We start from the raw sequence: 26782 nt of genomic DNA on the forward strand, positions 1-26782 counted from the left end.
CGATGGTTCTTGTCTGTTATTCATCGAGTCGGTGCCAAACTGACGGAATAGAAAGATAAAAATGACGGACGTTGCCGTAAGCCCATACGGCGTCTCTTCACCTTAAGATTCATCTACGGAACGTGCCTAGGGCTCTCGACAATCAAGCAATCCGTAGCTGATTCGCGACGTTAAGCCGACCGCTTGATACCTGTCAAGTGACTCAGTCTCAAAGAAATCTGTCAGGATTACGTTTATGTGAAATAATGGCATTGAAGACTCGCTTTGTGCTATCTGTGCTTCGATAGAGCGCGGGGTTCTCTTTGGAATTACTGAAAAAGGAAATGCATGCATGTGCACTACTACGTCTTTCAATGTACACCTTGAAACATCTTCAAAGCTTACATTTTCAGGGAGGAATGACTTGGTTCAGGGCTGTGTACCCGATTCTTCCATAAATCAATATGCAATCTTCCTTTGCGTATCCTATAAGCCGACTATCTCATAAAAATACATGTTTTTGAAAGCCAAAGTTAGATAACGTTGTTTTTGACGACTTCTGGTTCTAAAGTTGTAGCACTAGATATTATCGTGTTGGATTGTTTTTCATACGTTCAACAACGAGGAGGGTAGGTTTATAACATATTGCAAAGACATGCTTTTCGATCCTATAGCCTATTGGGCACTTTCTAGAGGAATGGCTGGGGACCGGTTATCTGAACAACTTAGAGGGCGTACACAAGCACGTTGTCAGAAGCGTTTAAGGTTGTGTTCGCGTATTTAAGGTTAATATATCGCATATAGGTTCATTTAGTTGTGTCCAAAGACATATCTTATGCAACGGCTGTTACTCTGATGCAATGTTGACAAAAGATCGAGAATAAAAGAGATTCGACAGTTATGATATTTTTGAATGGCAGGCTTATTGCTGTATAAGCATTACGTTCTGCCGACGTGCTACACATAGAGTGGTAGTGTGCTTATATTTCACCCGTAGTCCGGCCACACAGAATATCTATACATGTATATACTTTCAACGTAACTGTTACCAGTGTTCTCCAGTGAGGTTCATATGTACATGTCCGACAACGGCCGACCGGCCAAAAGCATGATCCATTCGTTGACGTTGATAACATTATCTGACCGTTAGTAACGTTTCTAATGATAAGTTTGTTGCAAAATCTTACCTGGAGGCTAATTACGAGTAAGGGATAAGTGAATAAACGTCATGACAATTTTGGATATGTGACTAGTCTAGTTACTGATTTTCTTATTTTTTTTAGAAGCAGGGAAAGACGAACAAAACACATTTCTGTGATTCTCTGTGAGGAGTGGAGTATATTTTCAAATGTAAACATGGCGAAAATAGAATGTACTTTTGTGACTTTCTTCTGTAGATCAATTCTTTCCTAATCGTTAAAACAGTCTGTGCATCTCTACAAATTAGAAGCCTATTTTGCATAATTGAATTGCTTACCCATTATCTTAACCATACCTATAGATACACATTTAATTAGATCACTTTTACGACCAATCGTAAGGGGAAGACGACCGTTAAAGCGAGCTATCAATAGAAGATTTTACGTGTCGACAGCTGGTCACCCCGCATAAAGAATCACTTTAACATGTCCTAGTTTCAATTTATTGACGTTTTTAGTCTTCTGAGATCGTTTACTGCGACCATCCCCAAGCCCACCCCGACCTATAGCTAATCCACCAACATCACACATAGACACAAATCGATGGGGATATTCACAGAGTCTTAAACTCTTCACCACTGTTAGAAATATATAGCTGAATATTGGACATACCCAATGTTATCACCATACATAAACTTGGGTGCGCTTAAACATTTATACCGTTGGGGTAATTTTAGTTTGCTGCGAGTGCTAAAATAAGTCTCATAAAACAACCCCTTAAGTTGATCATTGCTCGCGTGATGACCCCCAAACTGCAATAAAACTGGGCTAATGTTAGTAAACTATCTTAAGCTCAGCACCTAGAGACTGTGATCATTTGGAGCGACATTTTCCTTCCGCTAACCTCGCCATAATCCAGATGATTTCACGAGTGTACGAATCGATACGGACATTCATGGAACGCCCCAGCCGGTCTAAAGCCTCCCCGCTGTTATTGTGAAACATACAGCCAGTGGTGCCGAATATTGGGTGTGTATACTGTTATCACCGCACATTAAGGTGGTCTGCAGGAAACGCTAATGTTGTTTCCAGCGCGTTCTGAAAGTTAAGACGAATGTACCAAATCTCGTAAACAACTCCGAGTGGACCGTGGCTTTGGTAATGACCTTTCAACGGCAATAAAAGTGCGCAGAAGTTAGAAAACTATTTCAAGTTCAAGGTGTATGAGGCTAAACTCCCGCCCAAAATCGCAGCCAAGCGGTTGGTGTGACAAACTCCAATTTTCACGCTACTCAAGCCGGCTTTATAACGTATTTGTGAAGATCCATGCAGGCTTGGGTTGGGTTAAGAAACCATTACGCTTACTGGCAACAGTTATAGTGTATGCCACGATGTAAGTTTAGTTAGATTTTACCTTTAAGTGTATAGGGACAGTGCCCATCTTCGTTTCTATAGCCATTGAACCACCCAGGCCACTACAGTGGCGGGCTAGCCCTCTGCATGGTAGTTGTTTGTGAATAACTCCCATACTCTTTCTCATAAGTGCTAAATGCTAAGCAGTACATGTAAGTACCATTTTTTCAATGTTTGGTATGACCCGGTCTGGGTTTGAATCTCCGACCTTCCAAAACGGGTGCGGTCAACTTAACCAGTTCCGTTCAAGTACACAGGAGCTTGTGCTTACCAAGTTTAAGTATGGGGCCGGTGTCTTTCTAAATGAGGTGGTTTACTAGTACCGCTAGAAAACTCACCATTCAGGTGGCAAAAGTCGCGTTCCTCTTCCTTGCTGTAACCAAGGAGGTTTTGATAAAACCTCCTCGTTGTAACCGCGGTAGATATGCCGAGGAAAGCTTCACCCTAGCCGGTAGCGGGACTCCGACCCGCCACTAAAGCCCAGGCGCCACCTGCTCTGCGTGACACCATCTGTGTTTTGCCAGTTATGATAGTAGAAATAATCAATGGTTGCCTAGGAGACGCCGTGGGCGATGCGTGCAAGCACCGTCTGAAAAATATCGCCGCGCTGTTTTCCATCATCTGCTGCGCTTCACACACGTTTTTTTTAGGCCTTATATTTTACATTTTGTTTGCGTTTTTAATCAAGAAAGATAGAAACAGAACTGGTTGAAATGTGCCCCGGGTTTGATGTGGGTATCTATGTGGGGTCGTTAGCTCTCAGACTGATGGTCGAGAGGTCCTGGGTTCGATTCCTAGCATTCCTGACTAGACGCTGTGTCTTTGGGAAAGGCATTTTATACGACTTTCCTCACTCCGGGGAGGTCAAATGCGGTGGAAGGAGAGAAGCGGGCTCTATCTTCCAATACCGTGACCAAAGACACATTATATTAGCAACCCACTTTTCCTGGTGCCTTTAAAAAGGCGTCGGGACTTTTACTTTTACCTTTTGATACCTATATCTTAGCATGATACGAAGCCCTCATATACAGTTCAACCAAGGAGGTTGGTTCAACCAATGCTGTCAACTTTGCTCTAAATTTACCCCCTTTAATGCTCTTTGATACCATACATATAGTCTCTACCAGACTAACCGCGTCGGCTATAGAGAGAACATTTGCCGGGGGACTTTGGCTATGGAGGATAACATTCCCATCCGCCAGGGTTGCAATATTTGACCCTATCTCCATAGCCGACTCCCTTCATACAGTTGACTCTATTTGGCCAATTTCTACTACTTTCCCAGCGACCCGTGGAGACTGTTAGAGTCTACCATACATATACATGGCTAATACATTGTAATTAACAATCAACGATCGAATATAAAAAGATGAGAAAATAACGACATCAGGACAAATTGCTTCAAATCTATCATTCACCATCAATTGAACTTACCGCGACCAATCTATTCCATCATTTACAGGGTGTAAATAAGTAGGTATAAAAATGAAAATAGCCCCTATGTGATTGAGGACAAATTTGGAGACCTAGTTTTGAGTTCGTGAGCTTTTTGACCATACGGTTCGTAGCAGGTTTCTTACATAAAGGAGATATGCCTTTATGTAAGAACTGGGGTGATCTAAATTGTATGTTCTTTTTGAGGTTCCTGTAATCTGCTTTTTGACAATAAGGTTTGCAGCAGATAATTTAGTCGGAATATGCTTTTATCGGGATATATAAGAATTGGGGTATGTTAAAGGAAACCAAAGCAATATTAGTGCCCAAAGAATGGAAATAAAAAAATGCTTAAAACTTTATGGTAGTGACATTTACTAACACTATTAAGCACATTTGCGTAATAACTTCATACTTTGAGCATTTTAAAACCGCGCAAAATCGTGCCGTACATTGTGATAGTGTTGTTCGAACTTATCATGTATAGAAATGACTAAATACATTGACTTTCAACATCCGATTTTCGGGCCCTGATATTGCTTGGATTTCCTTTAAAATCAATGACGTTTCTGTAAACTTCTCCCATTACTAGTCCTGCGATGTTTAAAGTTTTACTGAAAAACCCTCCTGACTCTTTGGTGTGGGTCGTTTTATCTTCCAATGGAAGTTCATTAAAGCCAAACGTGGCCGCAATGAGCATAAGACCTTGTATAGGCCGGGAATCCACGCTATTACAGTTTTTGCATCAGTGTGTGTAAAGGGGTAGAAATTAACCACAGATATCTTGGCATCCACTGGCGCCAAACGGTGGCCGAGTAAAGTACACTCATCACCGTCGACTCGAATCAAAGTGTGAAGTATTAGAAGGGAAGCTCAGAGTACGTATAGCCACCGCCAAATCAAACGAATAATCTCAAAAGAGGTGCTTATACAGAGCTTGTTCATACTCAACACAAATTGAAGCGACACGTGTTCTGGCTTTAGTATATTGGACTCCGAATGAAGAGATTATAGCGTTGGTTTCGTGTCAAGCGCCTTGCGAAAAGGTCTGACGTTTACATTGGATTTTGGACGACGTTCATTAAGCTTGTAGCAGGGAGATGTCTACTATATTTCCACTGGCGTCACGACAAGCTGGGGAACCATAGACGAGAGGAGACAAGATAGCTATATAAAAGTAGAAGAAAGTTTAATTTACTATCGAATACTTCACACCGACGAAAATGAAAACTTTCGGTCGTTCCTGATTATAAAGCACGGGATGCTGTAAAAATGAGCAACCGAAGACATCTGGCATTAGAAATCGGAAGTACATTTTCTATTAATTTTTGGTGTGTCTGAAACTGCTAATATTGAAGTCGTGCGCCTTTCCTTAAGTCACTTCCATTTACCTTTTTGACCCTGTTCTTACGTATTCACTTAGTTTTCAGCGGGAAGGATTTCCGCTATAGTTTGCCGACGCCAAGCAGTCCGCTATCTGGTGAGAAATTGACGCAGAGTCCTTGGGTAAAAGCCTGCCATGCATCTTTCTTTTACTAAGTTATAGTCTTTTATGGTGATGTCTTTCTGCTATAGTGGCCACAGGGGCGCTATTTTTCAACCGCTATGACAGTTGGGTATGATATGATAGCGTACCCAAGGCTGCATAAAACGAGAAAACATGGCCGCTTAACCATTAAAGCTAAGTCGTGCCTCACAGACGATAGATGCTCTACAGTAGAGCATCATGAAGTGAACCACAACTGCCTTGGATCAATGTTGCATGACGTACCGACGCCTTGCGGATGATATTAGTGCTACAGCCTAATCTGCCCAAAGGAGAAGAGAGGCACGGTTGCGTGACTGATTCGATGTTTTTGCAGGAAAGCCTGAACACTGAGCCAACTGCAGATGTTTTCCCAAAGCTTCAAGGAGACAAAACAATTCTGTAACGTCTTCCTAGCGTTAACTGATATGTAACAAGCAATTCAACTGAAGATCACAAGCGGGTACTGTGGTTGGGCACATGGCTTCAATTTACTTTACTTACCATTATTTATAATGCTTTCAGAGAAGAAATCAAACCCCGCATTAGTACCGTAGATATAGAAACTTACTGTAGAATAGCAATATAGAATGGTTTTGTATTCATGTATACCTTTGTTTTACCTTACATTTGTATTTCGACATTGTTGTCAACATGCAATTAGCCTACGGGCATGAATTTGCAATAAATTATTATTATTTACCAACGTGTTCAAAATACACACTTACTTTCCTACTATTTTTGACAGTTAGTTGTGGTAGAAGAGTCATCTGAATCATCCAAAAGAAAAATCTGCAGTCGCAAAAGTTTGCGTGTAAAGGAAGATTCTGTCCAGTATCGCTAGCCTCTAGCTTAGACACAGATATCTTGACCAAACAGAAATAGACCTTAGGTTATCCTTTACACTTACCTTTGGACGGCAATTTACTCGCAAGAGCGACCCGCCAGAAATATTCCAAACAGCAGTAGGTCAAACTCAGCAAACTTAACAGTCTAGAATCCTTTCTACCGATTAGAAACTACAAGAAGACCGTGTCTCAGACACTGAAAACTTCAGACTACTGGCAGAACACATCCGTCGCTATGGAGTTTTTCACATCAAGTCACTCAGTCACCTTCACTTTGCACTGGGGACTGATGAAGATTCCATGACTTTAACCTTCAAGAGTGACCCGCGGGCTTACACACGGACGGCCTTGACTCAGTGCCACCATCTGGGGGGAACATTAGACTCCCGGCGAGTTTGGGCGGTTCTCTGGTGTTCAGACGCTGATGAAGGGCAAGGTTGGATGTAATGATATGGTAAAATATGCCTGCTGAGGAACATTGTGTTTATACTGGGATAAAGTAGCTATAGGGTGTGTCCGGTGCACTGCAAGAATAATTATCTGAGAGGTTCTTTGGAGTTCATTCACAGATGAAGGGCAAGGTTGGATGTAATGATATGTTAAATTATGCTTGCTGATACCCCCATCCCCAATCCACTAGGACGGCGCTCTCGACGCGCGCTCTCTGTGGCCTGAAATCTAACAGAGCGCTCAACGAATTTCATAGATAAAAAACGAATCTTTTTACGCTTTGTGTGTTTTGTTGTCTTTTCAGCCATACTTTTACATCTTGTATGATATTCCAATTGTGAAATCGAGCCCATTATCAAGGATTAGACAAATCCGATTTAGGCCGCAGCGAGAGCAGAGCGCGATCGCCTAGTGGAATTTGGGGAATGGATAAAGTAGGGTGTGCCCGTTGCACTGTAAGAGTAATCATCTGTGAGGTTCTTTGGAGTTCATTCACAGATGAAGGGCAAGGCTGGATGTAATGAGATGCTAATTTATGCTTGTTGAGGAACATTGCGCTTTATTTTGATAAAGTAGTGTGTGCCCGGTGTATTGATGTAATGTAATCATCTGAGAGGTTCTTTGGAGTTTATTCCCAGATGAAGCTTTTTTGAAGGGCAATGCTATGTAAGATCTGGTGTGTTACGCCTATTGACGGTTATACCGGCTAATAATAGTATATAGATAGAGATACAGATCATGCTTGTTATACAAAAGCGTACTTCTTTGTACTGAGCAGCTTTCTCATAGTAAATACTGACTTGTTTGATACAGTTTTTGTTAATGTTTAGTTCTTGGAATGTAGAATTGTCTTTTCCTGGTCCGAATCATATTAGATATGTGCCGTGTAAAGTGATTCCCGCCATTAGATCTTATGACGAGTACACAACTTCGTGCTGGAGGCGTAACATCTACATGTGCTAACATAATTCCGCCAGGGTACATAATTCCGCCACCCTGAAAAGTTACGTCTAAACAGATCTCCGACCCAATGTCCTCCAGTATAATGCACTCGTGTACATCTATACTGTGTATACCTGGGAGGTGCTGCACTATAAAGCTAGAGATAACTCAAATCCACTATTTTTCATAGTGGCGGATTTATGTAACCCGGCGGATTAATGTTAAGGGCGGTTACATGCAATGGGCTTGCTCTTACCTCACTCGTGCAACCATCATCGCCTGATGTTGACGGACAATTGTAGAGAAACGGGGTTCGCCTCCCCTATTGTGCAGTTTCCAAACAAACTCCGGTAGAAAACAAACATCGCTTCAACCACACCGCCAGTATCCCAGTAACAAATCTAGTAGCGATCAAAAATAGAGCATCTTTGGACAGATTAAACATAGGAATCGGGTCACCAAGGGGTTACAGAATCCTTTACGAAATAACTTCGTAGACAAACTTTGCGCGCTGTTAGTAACTCTTCTATTTGGCTTACTGAGCATAACGTGTATGATTTCGTTGGTTTTCTTCACTTTTCACGACTGATATTTTCACAAACTGGGCAGACATTAGAAGGTGTTTTTCTTTTTCTCACATGGTTTATTTTACTTGAGTCTAGTTACTAGCATGTTTAGACGGATGACGATCGGCACTGGTTAGGAATTACAAAGTCTTCCCAGCTGAGGATTGGCCAAACATTCCTGTGATGACACAAATATTGGAAACACATTTTGAAAAACTACAACTAGAACGCATGGTGGGAAAGATGCAGACAAAGTGATTATGATATGAAGAAATCATTGTCGAGTCATAGATATTTTGTCTTTTTCGTGCGTATCAGATTGAGACACTGAACATATATTTCTAGTCTACTGCCACGCCTTGTTAAAAATATAGGTACTAGACAGACAAGAGTCAAGTGTTGATGTCATTGTAAGAGGGCACACGTTCGGAGACTCGCGAAAACGATCGAAAGAATGAATAAGAGACATCTCGATTGCATACTAAGAGTACGCACAAATACAAACAAAATGTTAACAAAAGCCACAAACAGAGAAAAGATGGACCAGAAAAAAACCTGCTTTAGATAGAGATAAAACACATTGCATAAGAAATGAATATCCCTTCTACAAAATTAAGACTTTGGTACGATTCCTAACTCGATAGCTTTGTTTTTTACAATCCTCAACGATTCAGTGTTTAAATTCACTGAAACCAAGGCTCTTAACATAACATAACATAACATAACATAACATAACATAACATAACATAACATAACATAACATAACATAACATAACATAACATAGTGTTCGGATAACCAATAAGGAAAGATCAGAAATCAGAAATAAAATAACGTTGTCCGTTACTCCTTAACACTATTCAAAAGGTAAGACAATGACTTGGAATCTGTAGCAGTCCAACTTCTGATAGTAAATTTTCATGCTTACCTTATTGTTCAGCAGACGTAGAGCGACTGATGTGTAGTTGGTGACTGTTGCCCCTCACTGTGGAGCGTGCGCACTGTAGGAGTGAATTGAAGACAGTAAATGTCACGAGGAGATATTTAAAGCCTCCGGCAATAATAGACGACGATGGATGTCTCCGGGGGCGTCTGACAGAAAAAATCAAGAACGGCTGTTCTTGTCGTTATCTTTGTGGAGCAAGGTCAAGGCGGTGTGAAGCAACCAGTAAGAATCTTTGAGATGTGGGAGGGGGGTGAGTCTGTCCTTGATAACAGAAAATGGCGTGGCTGTAGATATTACCAAGTACACATACTGTACTTTTAAAGATTATAGATATGTAAACATCTAAACATGTAACAAACAAACGTGTTTTAGCCATTTTGTCTGGAAGTTTGAATAGAAGCAATCCAAGGGGTCATTGGCCTCCCTTGAACTTGAAAAAAGTATTCTAACACGTTTCAATTCTGTCTGGTATTGTTGTCAATGAGCAGTAATTGAACTTGTACGCGTGGTGGAAAAAGGCATAAGGTTATTTTCGTCATTTGATACATGTATCATGTTTTGGTGTGTTTGTGTGGGGGGGAGGGGGGCGTGTCTGTGTCTCTGCACACTTTGGGCAGCGTAACTCTGGATGGATTGTGATGCTATTTGGTGTGTGGGCGGTTCTCGGAAACAGGAAGGTCGAGGTCGATTCTGGGCCCCCTAGGTCTTCTGGTTTCCTTTGCTGGATCGTTAGTGAGCTGCCAGATGATTTTATTAATCCCCATATGGAAATGCTATATGAAAACCCTCACTGTCTCTTGCTAAGGTTGTCCAACCATACTGACATCATTATTGGCAGTGATATCACTGATCTCAGTATTGTTGTTCCTATGTAAGTTATAACGCTTAGGTATGTTTACATACTACTCGTAACGCTACATGCACAGCAGGCCACAATTCTATTCTAGTACGAGTATCTTGAACTTTAAAGTATTTTAACAAGTTTCAACTTTGCCTGGTATTGGCTGGTATTGTCTCAGCGACTCTTAGGAATGTTTATATACTGCTCGTAACGCTGCAACAGGCAAATATTCCATTCTAACGAGTACCATGAACTTGAAAGTATTTTAACGAGATTCAACTCTGTCTGATATTAGTGACAGAAAGGAGTGTTAAACCTGCTAACGTAGTTAAGCCCCCCTCTCACTGTGCCCGCGGCACGCTGGCGGCGTCCTAAACTGGATTTGTGTGTACCCTTGACTTTATGATGCGAATGTCATAAAAACGTTCAAGTCTGACCAAAAAGACAACAAAACACACAAAACTTAAAAAAGATTCGTTTTTGTCGATGAAATTCGTTGAGTGCTCTGTCAATTCGATCGGCCGCAGCGACGCCGCCAGCGTGCCGCGGGTCCAGTGAGAGGGGGGCTTTAGAAAGACAAACGGTTTCTCCGTGCCTTCATCGTGACGTACTAATTGTCGTATCGTGCCAAGTGGTACATTTGTATAATGTAGTCCAACTGTTCAAAAGTTCAAAAGCTCTCCCTTTGATATATCCTCATTATTGATAACACGGCAGCACTTTCTACATTTATATGTCACAAATGTGGAATGGACTACCACGCAAGGGTAGTGCTGGGAAGTTGAACAAGACCATGGCCATGATACCAGGGTGCTACCACCACCTCTCGACATGGAAGGATTCCTACTACTACTACTACTGCTACTACTACCACGACCACCACCACTACTTCTACTACTACTACTTCTACTACTACTACTTCTACTACTACTACTTCTATTATTACTTATACTTACTACTACTATTACTTCTACTTACTACTACTATTACTACTACTTCTACTACTACTACTACTATCATTACTACTACTACTACTATCATTACTACTACTAATTCTATGTATCATTACTACTACTAATTCTATGTACCATACTACTACGACTGCTACGTCTACTATTACTACTACGTCTACTACTACTACTACTACTGTTCTACAGTATATTATGTCGATGGACTTCTAAAGAGAACTATTCGACATACCTACTTACTAACAAGTATCTGTATCTATAGAGCCGGTATAACCGCCATTCGGCGTAACACACCAGCTTCACAGGCACGCGGCGCGACAGCTAAGTTTCAGAAGTGAAACTCATCATGAATGCTCTCTCCACAGCACTCTGCTGGAGGCAGGAAAAGGTAGACATTGACAATACACGGATGAATGATGTGCAAGAGTCTGTCTGATTGCCCTTCTTGTCTGTTCCTTCTAGTAAATCAACCAGTCGATTTATCCTCTACCTTCGTATATTTAAGTCACCAAACGAGTTTGTTGGAGACAGTATTGTATGGATATAAACAATCGTGCGTACGTAAGATTTTTGGGCAAGCTTGGAAGGTGAAGGACTTGAAATTCAAGTTCAGTGCTCCAACTTTCTTTCTTCCCAAAATGTTTAAACAATCAAAGCTGCGACCTTAGCTACCAGGGGTCACAAAGACCCATCCAAAAGGGGCCTTGACGTCTAGAACAGACGACGGCATTCCTCACAACACGGAGAAAGATTGTCGGCTTCGGCTTGTGTAATTCATACTCCATCTGTTTTCGCTAAGCCAGGGGCCGTCGGGGTCCCACTTTGACGCAAAGTTAAGAGGGAAAGGCCACGACAATGACCTTCGTTCGTGCTTTGAAAAAGGTTACGAGTATGGGACAAATTAAACCACAGAAAAATACCTCTCTCGCATATTGCTGACGTTGTCGATCGCCGTTCCCAAGATGTTGGAACAAAAGTAGACAAGAATATGGGACGGTTTTAATGACATTAAACACAGAGATGGTACTCGTCAATTTCATGAAATGTGCACACAGAGGATTATGGGTAATGACGCATGATGGGTAAAATCACATCCACATGACACTGTTTTCCTAGTTCTCTTGTTATTTGAGGTCGTAGATAGTTACATAAACATGGAAAGAGAAACCATGTCTGGCGCCACGAAACGGATCATCAAACGTTTAGTTTGTCTGTCCAACACGGCTCTTCTATCCTTGTAAGGCCATGTTGACTCAACTATATGGATGACATCCTCCCGCGCATCGATTTTCGTCCGTTTCCAAAAATGTGAATCGTAAAAGTCAGCTACAAAATAAGCAAATATATGCCGTAAGTTGCCAACAAATATCGGAAAACGGATACTAATGCAGTAGAATGCCAAAATCAATTACAAAGTCAAGGAAGAAGATCAGTAAGAACAAATATAAAGAATCTATTGTTCAGCCTATACCATACGCCCTTACTCTGTGTCTTACGTCATTTGTTCAACCTACCTGGCCACTTACATTTATAATGAAGGCAACTTTCTTCTTTGCCAAACTTTTCTTTTTTTTCGCACGTTCGCATCAGTTTTAGGGTTTCTAAAAGATGTCATTCGAATCAACGAGGCCTAAAAGAAGTAAACCACGTGCGAAGCTTTACATGACCTCACACGATCTCTAGCTCAATGTGGACTGGATTATCAGGAAGATTCCTGTTTCAATGACGTGAGTAGACCACTTTGACCTTGGACTGACCAAGGTCGACCAGGGCTATTTCGGGAATGCATTAAAAGCCAAGGCATTTGGGTTTAATACGGCAACTCCACTACTTGTAGCGGGGGAGGGGGGTGTACAATATAGTTTATACGAATCCGACTCAGTACGATTTTGTTTAACGTTCTTCATTAGAACAGTATGCTGATACGGTAGGACTGAAAAGGAATTTGAAGCAAAAGCACATTTCCTGAATCTTACGTAACGTAGCCTTCGGCAAATAACTGTGGATCGCAGGCGCCATGTCCCAAGAGGCTTAGGGTCAGGTGATCTCTCACAAGGGAAGAGAGAGATAATACAGAACAGGATTAGGAAAGATCCTTGGATGGAGGAAAGTTTCAGAAAATTACTCCCAACATTTTAGATAAAAGTGCGAAAGGACAGAACAAAAACACACACAAATGTTTGCCTCACGCAACCTATCACCGCTTACTTTTTTTCTAGTGCGACTCTAAATTACGGTGTTATGGAAACAAAAATGATGATTTCTACAAACAATCCAGGCATGAAAACGAGGAGTTTGACTCTTTGCAAAACAGACAATCGGCGATTTGAATTCTGTTAAGTTTTCTACATTTTCATACTGACGGACGCAAAAGACAGCAGCACATTTGAAACTGTCCATTCGACTCGACCTAGCCAGGAGTCCAGCCTTGTTAGCTTTGGTCCCCTCCCAACGGTTGCCACTATGCCAACAAGCGACCGTTAGGAGCGGACCAAAACTAACAAGGCTGGACTCCAGGCTAGCTCGACCGGGAGGTGTGTTGAAAAGAAGGTTTCCACAAGCATTACGTAACCAGTATATCCAGAAGCAATCATTAGCATGATGAATTATGATGAGGATTACCTTACGTTTGAAGTAATCCAGTGAAAGAGTTGGGTCTTCTCAGGGGAAGCAGAGCCTTCGCAAGGGACCAATCACATAAACGGTGACATCTTCTCTTTTGGAAGCCGCCAGTGTAAAACGACCCGTCTCGAGGTAAACGTGTGACATACGACATGACGTCATACCTACCAAAAACTGTAACCCCGACCCATTGCGTGCAACCCGGGTTTGGGAACAGGTCTAGGACGACTGGGTTTGGGAACAGCCCAAGGAAACAGGCCCACGCATAGAGAAGCCGGGCGTCAACTTGATGGCCAAGTGTCTAGGCTAGCGGAGACGAGACCGAAAGGTCACGAGTTCGATTCCTGGCGTTTCTGGCCAGACATTGTGTCTTTAGGAAAGGCACTTAACACAACTTTCCCCCACTCCACCCAGATGTAAAAATAGGTACCTAACTTCGGTTGGGGAGGTAAAAGGCGGTGGAAGAATTCAGCCTTCCAATACCGTGCACTAGACACAGTGGATAACAACCCACTGCCCCTACGGCCTCAAAAAGGCTATGGGCCTGCCTTTACCGTAATTTATATTACCAACTAAGACAACTAAACCTTTTGGTTTAGAAGCAAGGTCACTATTATAAACCAGACCGCGGTGCGACATACACTGCGGTATCATAGGGGCCAGCCACGACTTTTCTTCCCGCCCCCCAACAACCATTTAGGGGCTATTTGAAAAGCTGGATGTAGTCTGCGGGCGGGCTAGGAATCATTGAGATAAACCTGTCCTGAACCGATGTACACGTCGTATCTAAGTCAGGCGTAAATATCACAGAGTGTAAAGCTAAGTCAAGGCTACAAATTGCTCACCCACAAAGCAAGATAGCAGAGCCGTTAAGCTTTAGATAAAAGTGTCTCACAGCATCCAGTACCAAGTCGATGGTTTACGTTGATGCATGTGGGCGTAAAACTAACCACTTATTTTGAGCACTGCTCATTCGTGGTCACTTTGCGGTGGATGTTTGAATGTCTGGGGGCGGAATAACCTGATGACAGCAGCAGTATGTGTTGCCAACGTCCCCATTTGGTAGTGATCAAAATAATTAACTCCCAGGAGACCACAAATGTGATCAACATGTGTCTAAAGTAGGAAAGTAGGAAACTTTACAAAATAACATTGACAATGACGGATGCAAAAGTGTAATGTAACAAGAGTGTTCAGCATCTGGTTTCTGTTGTAACTTTGTAAGCAGTTAAGTAACCGAGAAGTTAGCTACATAGATGTTACGTTTTCGATTAACGTTCATCGGGCCATATTGATTTTATTATATGGATGGCATCCGAGCGTTCATCAATTTTCGTCCGTTTCCAACCAAAAAAAGTTTTCGGCCATACTGTAATTGTAAATCGAATAAAGCAGCTGTAAAAAAACTAGAAAACATATGCTGTAAATTGCCAAAAAAATATTTCGGAAAACGGATACCAATGTCGTAGAATGCCAAAGTCGATTCCAAAGTCAAAAAAGAAGAAGATGTGAAAGAACAAAAATTAGGAATCTATTATTCGGTATACCTTAGTTTTGTTCATCCTTCCTGACCACGTAGATTTCATAATAAAGGCAACTTTTTTTGCTTAACTTTTTTTTTTATTCGCACGCTCGCATCAGTTTTGAGGTCCCCAGAGGATGTCATCCATATAATCAAATTAACATGGCCTCAGGTGGTAACAAAAACCAAACGCTGGCAGTGTCAGCTATTGCAACAAAAGTATTTATGTCAGAAATGTGAAGTATTTCTTTGTGAAGTGAGTTCTGTTGGCAATTATTGATAAATATCTTCTGCAATATACAATGTAAGCTATATGCGGTAATGTTGTACAATGCGAAAAGTATTTAGTAGCCATTGACATGAGTAGAAATGACGTTGAGTGCTAGAGCGGCCAGGGGCCAGTTGTATAACTATAACCTTCCCATGTAGATACGCCAACTTTGTGCGATTCTACTTTTGGTCGGTAGACGAAGTGACTGTACAGCATTGGCCGAGATTGAAGAAAGACAGGACCCTTCAAAAGCGCCGCCTATCGGTTCATATTCTTATTGCACCTATTCTACTGTCGCCATTCGTGAATACACAATGTATTCACAAAGAGTAGACGCGTTCCCGAATCTTCCTAACAATGCAGATTTGACTTTGTATCAGGGTATCTAATGATGTTATTCACGGAACTCTTTGTATTTTAACATCACACCGTCACAACGTAAAAGAAATACTAGTAAATTAGCCTAGAAAAACACGGTAAAATGCAAAACACTAACACTACATCTGCTTGGAGATTAGAACGGAAGCTTTCTGTAAAACGAGGGGGCAGAAGGTTTTTCTTAAAGAGTCATTTTCAGATCTAGAGGTATTAGAAATCACCAATCTTAAGACTTCTTATTGCGTTCCCTTATCGTCTCCGCCTACATTACCATGCACGGAGCTCTCCTGACAAGTCTAACAAGACGCAGTTAATCTCGAACAAATTGTGAAGATTTTCATTAAGCCGTGCCTTATCAGGTCCTTGATGGTTTACGTGATCTGTTTCCTTACGAGTGGCGTACTAATATGCAAGGGCGTCGGGTTGACCTTCAGCACAAATGCGACTTGGATTGGAACAGTCCAACCTGCCCAAGAAGACCACTCAGGGGACCGATTAAATCTAGAGATCATCACTATAGGCAGGATTCTTAATGCTTGCGTCAATGGAGAAAATAATGTAATGCAAGAGACCACAAAAATGGTCACATTGGGAAAGTGGTCACTTGTATAGGTCTGGTTTACTAATAATGGTAATCTCCAAGCAGATCTATCGGTGGCGATCGATGACAGTATCCCAAGCCAAAGGGCAAAGTCAGCATTATTGGCTATCTCTTGATAGATCTGCTTGGCGATTATATGAAGGGCCTGGCAGTCGTGAGCCATTAATTGGCCACTGATTAATTGGGTTAAAAATAGAGATTTAAATTCTATTTTAGAATTATTTCTATTTAGAATTATTATTTTTTCTATTTTTATTCTATTTTAGTCATTGACTTCACTGTTTCGTCCTTATAGAAACACGCATAAACGTTCCCAAAGAATTGTGAGGCGGTCTTTACTTACGTTTCCAAGCTATACTGAATCTCAAGAAATACAGCGAAACGCTGTTTGCAATATATGAAAATCAGGTATTTCCGGGACATTCAAATGACCCATATGATTTTCAGGTTTCCTCCATAATAGTACATGTATTATATCTGTAAGAAGAGATAAAACAATAAAATGTTGAAACCAAGCAAACAAAGTTAGGAAGAACGTATAAAAGCGAATGTTTATCCCAACAAATGATGAAAATTACTTCAAACTTACGTGGTTCTTCACCAAATTCAAATTTATATCAATGTTCCTAGCTTCTTTGTAACCTGTGAAATCATATGCATGGCTAAGAAGACATACGTATCTATTTGTAAGGACTAGAACTTTCTTGGCACCCTTTCAGGGCCCTAATGTATGTTCTATTTCCAGACAGTTGCTTGAAACACAGGCGCTATACCGCCTCCAACTAGCTCGCCAAATCATCCTTGGCCTCCCATCTTTGCCCAGACGCCGGCCTCTGTTTTATCACTTATCCTTGACGTAAGTGCACTAAATCAACCCCATCATTCAGCTCGAAGGAAAGTTAATCTGATCCAATCAAATCATCGAGGGTCGTCATCAGGCCCAAGAGTGACGTCTGGGACTTGATTAGATTCGCTACTGTCCAATTGGTGCAGCCCAACAACGCGACAGTTGGAAACCTAATTACTAAAACCATTCGTCTCTTACAATCAAATGAAGGAAACGACATCTCGTCCCGTCTAATCAATGCATCAGGTTATTGGATAGAGTCTAGCTCAATGAGTCACCAATCCTTGTATAGAAGAACTCGAGACGTCACCCTAGCAGGGCATCTGTTCGTTCTTACGACTATTCCATCCATCTAACTCACCGAAAGGTCCTAGGGTGAAGAGAGAGATGGCTTCTTTCAATTTAAGTTCATGAAGAGTATCAATGGACGGGCGTACTGCAGTGTAGTTACTGTAATGGCTTTTATTTCTACCATCATGCCTAGAATCTTTCAGTGGAAACTGTGTTTTAAGTTGCACTCTAGTCGTATTTCAATGATAATGATGAATATCACGAGTTCAATTTCTTTTTGTAAACGATCAAAAAGTCAATATCTAGATATCAAAAGTTGCGTACTTACGGATTAAACTGTAAAGTACTATTAAGACATGAGTGTGAAGGCAAGATAGTCTCCGGTCAACAGACACTTTGGGGCCTCAAGCAATGTCTACGTTTTGCGAAGCACGTAAGTAACCATGATATATAGAAAGAACGAAGACAACAAAGTTTTCATATTTTGTATTTCTTACTATCCGTCACCCATGTGTCGCATTCGCTATGCATTATGAGGCCAATTGAAGGGAGTCCAAGGGCTACAGAAATGGAGATGGGCGCCACCCCAACGCATCTGATCAAGATGTATGGGACACTTTAACTTTTTTTCGATGGTTTAGACTGCAGTAGGGGGCTACAAATAAAAAAAGGAGTAGGGTCATACACGGTGTGAGTGGTTCATAACCTTACAGTCCAATCAATTGCCGCGACTGCGACAACATTACGTCGTATTGGCCTTACAGACCCTTGCGATTAGTTCCGTTATTTGTAGGCTTCTCGCAATTCAACCCCTGGCTGCGAAGAGAGACCAGTACTAGTCGGCTCACCCAATAACAGTAACTGACTAAGTAGTGAGTAATAAAGTCAGTAAGTAATCTCTTAAAGACCTTCTTCTTGTAAGAAATTTCGGTTTTAATAAACGGTACAGAAGAATAAATTGATGGAAGACGAAAAGCATACATCAAAGTCTCTGCAATTGTAAGGATGAGATACATTGGGGACAACTTATGAGTGAAAAAAACTTACCGTATGTGTGTATGGCAGGAAGAGTTGTATGGAAACGTACTTGCTCACCACAAATGCTCAGCGCACATATAAGTGTGACAGTTTCATGTCACCAAGATATAAGTGTCCCTGTGTGTACAATAAGCATATTGTAGCATATATTATTTAAGAGAGAACTAATCATTTGAGCTGAACGACTAATAAACATCTTGTATTTTGGGACGGAGTTGCACGGAAATGACCCTCAAACGTGTTTATAAAACCTTTGTTCTACCAACTCCACAAGCTCTAGAAATAGCATCTTCCACGTTTATTCAACAAAAGCCAACGAGAAATAATCGTCTCCTCTCACGCAACCCCAATAATAACTACTCTGTATTTGTCATTGTGTAGTTTGTTTAGGTACAGTTGCTTCTGATTGTTGATAGTATTGGTGCCAGGTGCCATGGTTTGGGTCATGAGTGCGCTAAATGTTGGAAAACATCAACATAAGGGACACGTGCACAATGAGCCATGAGCAGATGTAAAGGAGGATATTTTCTTTAAAACCAACCCGACGTAGTATACCTACGCTCGTCATTTTAGATTGCAAAGGATACAGGAAATCCTAAAAACGTGATTTTTCTAATGAAGCCTATTTCAACTCGTTGCTGAATGGAAATGTCGCAGTTTCTTGAGTTGGTTTAAAAAGTCTATTATTATTTACATTCCAATGTTCATAATATTTCTAAAGCCGCCTAAAAATTCAAAGTGACAACCATTCTTCCAACCATTGGCTGGAAAATACGCTGCCAAAAGAAGTTAGATTTAACCATCCGTGCGTCTTCCCAGGGGTTCTCAGAGGCTGGAACACCGGTGGTCTGCTCACGTTCGCACACGTTTGCTTACGTTCACACACGTATTACTGATGTTCACACACGTTTGTTGACGTCCACACACGTTTGCTGACGTTCACACACGTTTGCTTACGTAACACACGCCCGCATACGTTCGCAGACGTTTGCTTACGTTCAGCATAAATATCTGAAGACGCTCACACACGTTTGCTTACGCTCACACACGTTTGCTGACGTTCACACACGTTTGCTTGCGTTCACACACGTTTGCTTGCGTTCACACACGTTTGCTTACGTTCACACACGCTTGAATACGTTCACACACGCTTGCCTTTGCTTGCTTACAACAAATACAACAAACCAGAGTCACATGCTGACCAGCACGTTTACAGTTTGTTGCGAAATGTTTCCGCTCCTGAAATAGCCGTGTGAATAAACAAAATAACATGTTTTGAACATGTTCATCTGGGTATGACATTCCACTCAGCAAACTAAGGGCAAGGCCGCGTACAAAATCCAACGAAGGACAACAATATGGCTCTGCATTTGCGAAAGTTTGAACAAATGTGATTTTAGATTACACGTAGGCGTAACGGCAGAGTTTTCGGCCTAGAACCCAGCGGTCCCGGGTTCGAATCCCTTGGCGCCACCGATAGTGTGTCCTTGGGAAAAAAATTTAACCAGAAAACAGTACACAAGAAGCCCCCCCCCCCCAAAAAAAGACCAACGCGAATCCTACTATGGAGGCTAGAATGAACCAGTAGCTGTCGAGACAAAAATGATTGGCGTTTGTAATTTCTCTGAAGCCAGGAAGTGCACCTATCCCTCTCTGTCCTTCAGGACATCTCGGATGAGCTCTTTATCTCTCGTCTGTACATCCCTTCTCGCATCTAAACGAGAAGTTCGTCTGATTAATGATTTAGATTATGAGACCGAAATTGAAAAGTTCTCTGTACCACCCTGTGTAATACAGTAGTTCATTGCTGTTGAGGTGCTGAGACGATTACCTCATAAATCACGCTCACCAGACGACAGAGGTGATCAGGGTATCTGGCACTGGTGTGAAATATGTTGACGGATGGTGGAATCTTCTGGAAAGTGTGCGTGGGGAGGGGGGCGATGGCGTAACTGACACTTGTTTCTTGTCCAACGCACACCGCCGGTCGTTCATGAAGTCAAAGAATGACGCATTCGTGACGTCACAATCGCAATACTTCCCCTCAATGTCACAGATGGTTTCTTTTCCATTTACGTATCACTTTAAATCATTATGAAAGAATGTGATACGGGTGTCAAGGTATATTGTGCCATGTTTCAAAGCACAGTCAAACTAGCCTACAGTGACCACAGTGAGAATTGAAGATAATGGTCATAGTAGAGAGGTAGTCACTACAGACAAGATACTTTGACAACGCCTGTGTCAAGCGAAAAATAAGCCACAAACAAGGGATCACAATAGCCAGGTGGTCCTTATGCAAAGGTAGTCACAAGTACAGGTTTGACTGTAGTATAAACCGGTTTCAAACAAGATACAAATGTAGCTTTCACGTGAGGAAAAAACTAGTACTTCAGGCGTGTATATATATATCTGTCATATCTCCCGAAAATTGCCCGTTTAACCGCATCATACATCACATGTCACCCTTTCCAATAGTTCACATTTGATGTTCAACTCGACCTGCATAAACCTTCAGTGACAAATATCGCACATAGGAGTAGATGAAAGGGGAGGACAGCAAAATCCGGGAGACAAATTTGCGACACCGCAGTAACCCGAAGTTGATGAATGGTTCGGTTACAATGGCGGCACTCTTGCACAAACTCCTAACAACCGGCAAATACAGATCCATCCATCCTCACAGATAGCTGTGCTTGGAGCGTTATTGGCATCATAAGTCATAGACGTCATGTTTGTACATGGGTGTGGGGGCCACATTTTTCCTGAAGGACTAAAGGACTAAAGGAAGAAAAGTACAATAGAATAGACAATTTTATAGGAATAAATGCATTTATTGAAAAAGGTACACGTTCTGGGCTGCTTACAGGGTGGTACCCATAAATAAGATATTCCTTTTGTGGCTTGTTTCTGTGCTCTTTTTAAACGCCCAAAGTATGAAATAATGATGCAAATATGCTAATATGGTAAAGTAAATGTCACTTGCATACAAATTGCCATATCCAGAATACCAGTTTTACCCCCTGAAATCGCTTAGGGTATACCTTTAAGAATATGTTAAAAGAATTACATGGTCCAACCATGAGGAGAAACAATGTAGCTTTTAGTAAGTTGTACTTGCGAGGAGGGAGAGGCCAGTTACGGATGATTTTTATGCACCTGAAAGCTCCTCATAGCTTTTAACTTACAGTCGTGAGTACTAGTTTTAAAATCCTTTACTCTTTACTGTAAGGTTTTTATGGAATTTTATGAATTCCTGTCCAATACTTCGGTTTCCTTGAAAGTATACTGAATTTGATATTGTAGTACAATTCTTACGTAATTCATGTGAATGAATTGTTTATTTGTTTTACTGATCATCGTTCTTTTGACCATTCATAAATCCTAACTCTGAAACATGCACAGACATTGCATCACTATCTATAAGCTCGAAACATGGGCCAAAATCACCAGGAATTTTTTCAATAATTAAGCAACATTACCTGAAGCTCAAGTAGGATTAACATTAGATATATAGGTATAGCAGTAGAAATAATAACCGTTTGATACAAAGGTCTTTAAGCTTATACCAATGATTGTTTTGAAACTCAATATCATTGCCCTGCTACTAAAGTCTATAATATCACTATAGTATTGTAGGATTTCTAACATATAGAATGTTAAAGGTAAGAAAAATGCAATGCACGTCCTATGTTCTTAGCAGCGTCGCGTTGTCTCAAAGACGACTTGGCAGACAACCAACGTCTGGAGTCAAAAGTAGTAACTCAAGATAAGGTCCTTTGGTATAATTGTTTCCATCTTTCAAACTGAGATAAAGACGAAAATGTCGTTCTTTTCTAGAATGAATAATATCCAGACTCTGTCTATTTCCTGTCTGTTTTAAACAGAGCGTGATAGGAGGAGGCACCGGGGTGCTTAATTCAATTTGCGAACATTTAGCTTCTTATCTTATCATCCAGCCAAAAAGATCTTAGCCAGCCTTCACTACCTGTGAATTCATCACCAGCCATGTTGATTTGGTTATATGGATGACATCCTCTGGGAACCCCAAAACTGATGCGAGCGTGCGAATGAAAAAAAAGTTTGGCACCAAAAAAGTTCTCTTCATTATGCTATATGAAATCTACGTGGTCAGGAAGGATAAACAAAACTTAAGACACAAAGTATGGTATATCAAATGATTAATTTTTGTTCTTTCACATCTTCTTTGGCTTAGGAATTGACTTTTTGGCATTCGACGACATTAGTATCCGTTTTCCGAAATATTCTCTTTTTTGGTGCAATTTACAGCATATATTTTTTCATTTTTCAGCTGCTTTGTACGATTTACAGTACGGTCCAAAACTTCTTATTTTTTGGAAACGGAAAAAAAATGATGCGCACGCGGATGTCATCCATATACGTAGACTTAATCAGGATGTAAACACTAATCGTAGAGTACATTAGGTTTGTACGTATTTGTTGATTACCTTATAAGTAAAAATTGCGCTAAACGCTATGATATTTGACAAAGCATAAGTGATTCTGGATTGTGTAACTGTCCTCAATTGACAGTTAATATGATGGAATTGTCTGGTAATTTGATTCGTGGGAAGTGATGATTAGATTAAGAAAACTAACTCGTGACGTTTTTATTAATTCAGAGGATCCATTAGGTGCCATGTCGTTAAAGGCATCAATTCCTGATGGATTAGGTCCTAATGAATGGTATCCAAACTTTGTTGGATGACAAGTGTACTTTATATCCATTAATGTATTCTTAATCCCACTAGAGAATAGGTTATTTTTCTCTAACTGATCTAAACACATCTGGTGACAATATTCTTGCCGATTTTCTAATAAGTGGTGCATTCTTCTGCATGTTCTCGGTGGAATTACAGCGATTCATAATCATATACTTCAACCCATCCATTTCAGGCTTATAAACTATTTATCAGCTATATTTCTACCCTTGCTAAGTGCATAGCTAAGAGAGAGTAATTGCCCTATAGACAGAAACATCAATAACAACATGATAAAACTATGTCGTATCTTGAAATAGCGCATTGCCAGACTTTGTTCGTTAATCATAATACAAAATGTCTGTTCCAAACTTCCCAGGTTTGCTTGAGCAAAATCATGTATGTGATACAAATGACATTACGTTACAAATGACTGTGCATTGTACCGGCATAACCCCTTCATGGAAAATGACATTGCCGTACGTAACGTTAATGGTAGACATTATTGTTTTTGAATGCGATTTTGCAAATGGGATACAATGAACTTTGGAACATACCAGATCCGTAACTTTAACTAAAGACATGCGAGACTCAAAGTTATGAATACTTCTCAAATGATATTGTTAACTATGGGCTAGTGGCTTTGTAATGGGAATTCAGCCAATAAATACGTCCATGAATCTCTCTAGTCTCTAGACTAACTACGCCGGCTATAGGGAGAATATTTGTCAGGAGGGTTTGTCCACCACAGGGTTTTATTTGCAGGCACAGGGGGAGATGTTAACCTTACAGTGGACTGAAACTACTGGCCACTTATCCCTTTTTACTGCCGAATTCTACTATCCGCACTCCCGAAGGAAGGCCTGGTGGAGGTTAGGATCTCACTCTATGTGTATGTTAAGTATTGCATTGACTGCCTTCTTTGTGATTCACGTGGCTGCTACAGCGACGGCCTATTATTTCTGAGGTTATCATTGGATTCATACTTCATACTTGAATGGTATCTTAGGACCTTATCTCCAACAAACAGCTCCCCAGCCCTTATTCGATATCCAATTTACCTACTCAGTGGAACTGATTACTGCCTGTTGAGGCGCAAGAGCATGTCGAAAACGCAAACATGGCATTTTTCATGGGTGCCAAGAGATGTAGCGCAACCGGTGCAATGGCCTAGTGGGTAGATCGTGAGGTAGGTCGTGAGTTCGATCCCCGGCCGGGTCATACCAAAGACTTTAAAAATGGTACATGCTGCTTTCTCTGCTTAGCACTGAGCATTTGGAAATTAGTATGGAAGTTAAACACACACCACTACCAGTGGCTAGCCCCCTGCTGCAGTGATTGCACAAAGTTGTGTGGCCCAAGGGCTACTGAAACGGAGATGGGCACCGCCCTACATGTATGCACCATTGGTGCTGGAATGAACTTTGGCAAGAGATGTATGTCTTTATCAATTGATTCCGTTCAAACACTTCTTAACGTAAATCTCCTTGTGGAGTAATAGGGGATTGGTACTTATTGGCCTGGTACCAGATCGCGATCGGGAATCGCTACTTGATTGAATTAAGGATGAAGAAACATCATTGGATGGTTTGCCATAGTCAAACTTTTCAAGATGAACGTTCTATCGGTATTGCTGTCGGCTACAGTTTGGCACACAAGGGGAATTAATTTTACGTTGTTATCTTGACATTTATTCAATTATATAAACGATCGTTCAGAATCTGTGTTTAGCTTAAGAGTGTCTTATCATCGTATGATCTCTGCGGTTTGATACACATCTTCAATTATCTGTTACCACAACTCAAAGCAACAATGCATTTATTTTCGAGGTGTTCGATCTATAACATAGGAATAGCGCTGGCTCATGGTGCAAGTGTACTATCTAAACGTGTGTTGCAACCGTTTGTTTTAGGCCTCTGCCAAAGGGATGCGTTTGAGGAATACTAAAAAGAATCAAGAGATAGATACATAAAATCAACTCTCCGTCAAAGACACTGTTCAAAGAACATCATGTTTTGAAGAAGATGCACTGAACGTTAAATGACAGTGTCCTTGGAGTTCGAGCAGACTATGAATCTAACTATGCTCGTTGCTTATTTGATTACATCTTTTGCAATTGCTCATTCGTCATGTCGTTTTCTCCGTCGGTCCTGCCAGGTTCATGCCAAAAATCTGGCTCGCATAATCAGACCAAAGATGACTTCACAGCTGAGGTCTCGGTACGAATTACATCTGTTGTCAGAATGCAGCTTCATCAGGAAGGTAGTTGACAACTAATCGATTGACTATCATTGCTGAACGCTCGTCTCGCGATCCCTATGTCAAGTCCAATTTACACTTGACTAAATTATTCATGAAAACGTCAAACCATTTTTTCAGTGCGTCCTTTGCAAAATATGAATTCAAATATTGGGTTAATAGATACACTCGCGACTCAACGATGCCCCATTTCAAGATCCTGCTACTTTCCTGAGAACAAAAAGCGTATAATCATGTACAAATCTACTGTTAGCTACAACTTGTAAGCGTCCCTACGAAAAGTATTGATGCAGTCAAAACTTACTTCAGTGCGTTCGAGCTTACGCCGGTTGACAACTAAATATCACATATCAAATTGGGTCATATAGTTAATTTGTGGATTCTTTATCCCAGGTCTACGTTGGTGCGCATTGATTTAGTCTTAAAATTCGTGTACTGGATATGTATGACATTTCACTCGACCACACTACGTGTACACGCGCACGTTTCTGTTCGGTGATACTAATTAACAGTCAAGTATGATGGCTAATCTTTGATAACCTGCCCGGTATCATATTTCTGTGCCGCGTGTTATTTTCGTCATAAAGCAATTACCGTTACGTGCATGTACTGTGATATCGATTGAAATGTACGTACAAACTGCACAAGGTTAAAGCTTCTGAGCCATTCATGCGGCTCAAATGTCATTATCTATTCTCAGTATCCACTGACATTTCTGTTCGCATCCTGATTTATTCGATTGTGAAAACATGCGGGTTATTTGTCATGAAGGATAAGTCATGAATCAATAATCCTAGTTCAAGAACGTACGGTATTTGGATTTGATTATTGTGGCATGTACTGTCATTGTAGCTCAAGCCCCCCTCTCACTGGACCCGCGGCACGCTGGCGGCGTCGCTGCGGCCGATCGAATTGACAAAGCACTCAGCGAATTATATCGGCAAAAAACGAATCTTTTTAAGCTTTGTGTATTGTCATTTTGGTCATACTTGTATGTTTTGAATGATATTCCCATTATAAAGTCAAGGGCAACACAAATCCAATTTAGGACACTTGTGTATTCAAGTCCGTATGAGTTGCGTATTTACATTTTTTGTCTTAGGAAAAAGTTTGCGGCCGAAAATTTTTGTTTGTTTGTTTGATAACCAGGCCGCACAACGGTGGGTCAACGTTAAAAACAACT

General features: G+C 41.0%; 1 protein-coding gene across 3 annotated transcripts in view; it reads right to left on the minus strand.

Moving 5' to 3' along the window:
• LOC136447287 (corticotropin-releasing factor receptor 2-like) overlaps positions 1–26782 on the minus strand; it is a 78452-nt gene that overhangs the window by 39137 nt on the left and 12533 nt on the right. For 2 of the 3 annotated variants that reach the window (XM_066446021.1, XM_066446019.1), the window contains exon 2: positions 9223–9295. The gene's annotated coding sequence lies outside the window, so the exon portion shown is untranslated. Of the gene's footprint in view, positions 1–6400; positions 6597–9222; positions 9296–26782 lie in introns of those variants that run through there. The other variant, XM_066446020.1, reaches the window with a different exon arrangement.

Source organism: Branchiostoma lanceolatum, chromosome 13 (genome assembly GCF_035083965.1).
Source record: "Branchiostoma lanceolatum isolate klBraLanc5 chromosome 13, klBraLanc5.hap2, whole genome shotgun sequence".
NCBI lineage: Eukaryota > Metazoa > Chordata > Leptocardii > Amphioxiformes > Branchiostomatidae > Branchiostoma > Branchiostoma lanceolatum.